Source organism: Myotis yumanensis, unplaced genomic scaffold (genome assembly GCF_028538775.1).
Source record: "Myotis yumanensis isolate MYYU_CA2020_CCGP unplaced genomic scaffold, mMyoYum1.0.hap1 SCAF_1, whole genome shotgun sequence".
Classification (NCBI taxonomy): Eukaryota; Metazoa; Chordata; class Mammalia; order Chiroptera; family Vespertilionidae; genus Myotis; species Myotis yumanensis.
In genome coordinates this window covers 46,885,105-46,887,725 of record NW_027223752.1, presented here as the reverse complement: position 1 = coordinate 46,887,725, position 2,621 = coordinate 46,885,105, and the positions used below count along the sequence as shown (strand labels likewise).

The following is a 2,621-nucleotide window of genomic DNA, read 5'->3' as shown; positions in this document are numbered from 1 at the left end:
ATTAAAGTACAAAGAAAAAAGCACTAGAAACATGAGAAATGGAAAAACTCACTATTGTCATGCCCCACCATCAATTAAAGGTAGTACAAATAGACAAAAAGATATTTGTTTAAATATATTTATACTAGAGGCCCAGTGCACGAAATTCGAGGCAGGGGTTGTCCCTCAGCCCAGCCTGTACCCTCTCGCAGTCTGGGAGCCCTCGGGAGATGTCCAACTGATAGCTTAGGCCCGGGAGCAGACCTAAGCCATCAGTCAGACATGGTTAGCGCTGCCATGGAAGCAGGAGAAGCTCCCGCCACTGCCACTGCCACTGCCACTGCTGCAGCTGTGAGCCGGGCTTCTGGCTAAGCGGTGCTCCCCCTGTGGGAGCGCACTGACCACCAGGGGGCAGCTCCTGCATTGAGCGTATGCCCCCTGGTGGTCAGGGGGCATCATAGTGACCGGTTGTTCCACCATTTGGTCAATTTGCATATTAGCCTTTTATTATATAGGATTTCTGTTGTCACATCACTCAAAACTCAGATTTTTACTCAATATGTACACTTATAAAGGTCTGTTTTTAACCATAGGTGATGATACAGACTTACAATTCACTTTGGGGGCCTTAGAGGCACCTCAAAAAGACATGCAGTGGTCCTCCAGATGGTCAACAAGAGGCTGAGTGACTGTGAAAGGTACATCTCATATTAAAATGGTACTGTGAGCAGCGAAAATGAACAATTTTTAAAATACAAGCTCCAAAGTCATAAGGACAAACTCTGGCTGTTAGATGTTAGTCTGTGATCCAACTGCTTTTTCCATGCAAAACTCTACACTGTGATCCAGGATGAGTATCAGTCAGGATTTTACTTATTTAATAATGGTCAGAGATTCTCCAAAGCAACAAAGGAGAGGCCAGCGGGTGAATTATGTCACTGCAGTGGGCATCTCTGGTAGCATTGCTGATGATCCTTGTCTCCTGGTCTTCATGCCGTGTGTAATCTCTTCCCTTCAAGTGTGAGCTGGACCTAGCGACTTGCTTCTAGTGAGTGGATACAGAAAAACGCGCCTGGAATTCTTTACCCCAGATTAGGTAATAGAAAAGGCTCTGGCTTCTGCCTTGCTTGCCTTATGGAAGCCAACTGCCACCGTGAGAGGCTTACATGGCAAACACGGAAAGAAGCCGCCAGCCAACAGGCAGCAAGGAGCTGAAGAGCTTCATGCAACAAACCATGAGGAACGGAACCCCCCAGCAACCACATGAGCCTTCTTGGGAGTGGAGCCTTCAGGTCCAGCCTTGAGGAGGCTGCAGCCCCGGCCAGCACCTGACTGCAGCCTTGGGAGAAACCACAGGACCCACGTAGGCCGCGCCCGAGTTCCTGACCCACAGAAAATGTGAGATAAGAAATGGCTTTTTAAAAATAACTTTTTACTTAGATTAAATATTTGGAATAAATTTTGATTAAGTTTGCAATTAACAGTTAAATAATTAGGAACAACTAATGTACCAAATGTTTTACTCTATTAGTTGTGTGAACAATGTAATTATGTAAGAGTGTTGGTTGATGGTAAAAGAATGTCAATTGCCCAATAAATGTAAAAGATGAATGAACAGGACCTTAAACAGAATGTACTTAGTTGTGGATAATCCTCCCCACACACAAAACCTTTCTGGACATTAATGAGTTCATCCACTGATTGGCAGATGGGCTCTCCACTTCCTGATACCCTGGCCAACAACCCTGAGAGGATTAGCTTCCTGCCACACCAGCAAAGACTCCCAGGACACACAGCGCTCCCTCCCAGCAGGGACTCCACTATAGGGAATAAAGTAAACACACCATGCAGCTGGGCCAGCCTGGCGCTGGTCCCTCTAGCTGTGTCCACACTGAGCATCACAGCACTTGTAGGAGGTGGCCATTGGCTCGTCTGCAGAGCAGGTCTGAGCTGCGTGAAACAGGCATGAGAATGTTCACGTTTAGGACATGGCTCTGCAGGAGAGTCAACGTGCTCCCAGGCAGCTGCTCACCAGGAACATCCTCCATTTCCTTCAGCTTTGGATACTTCCGATTAGTCACCTTGCAGGTGATGTTGTGCATTCAGGGACAGGTGTTGCATGTGAAATAGGGGCAGTGCTGTCCCCCCTCCATGGTCAGCCCGTTCCAGCAGCCCAGGCAGAAGAGGAGCACGACATTGGACTGGGCCCCACAGGCTTCTGCAGCCTCTGCTGTGCTCAGGCCAAGAAGTGTTTTTAAGCAACTAAATTTTGGGATAATTTTTCTGCAGTCATAAATAACATATGCAATCATTACTATTTAATTAATGGATGTACACCTGGCTGATATGGCTCAGTGGTTGAGCCTCGACCTATGAACCGGGAGGTCATGGTTCGATTCCTGGTCAGGGCACATGCCTAGGCTGAGGGCTCGATCCCCAGTAGGGGACGTGCAGGAGGCAGCCGATCACTGATTCTCTCTCATCATTGATGTTTCTATCTCTTTCTCCCTTTCCCTTCCTCTATGAAGTCAATAAAAAATATATATATATTTTTTAAAAATTAATGGATGTACAAAGTATATGTAAATCTAGCATACTGATAAATATGAAATAGTTACAAGCCTTGATTGTATATTAGACTA

At 46.3% G+C, this 2,621-nt stretch overlaps 1 pseudogene; it reads right to left on the bottom strand.

Annotated features, from left to right (window-relative positions):
* Positions 1-1,855: 1,855 nt before the first annotated feature.
* On the bottom strand, positions 1,856-2,291 carry LOC138995655 (DNA-directed RNA polymerase III subunit RPC10 pseudogene; annotated as a pseudogene).
* Between the last annotated feature and the right edge of the window lie 330 nt (positions 2,292-2,621).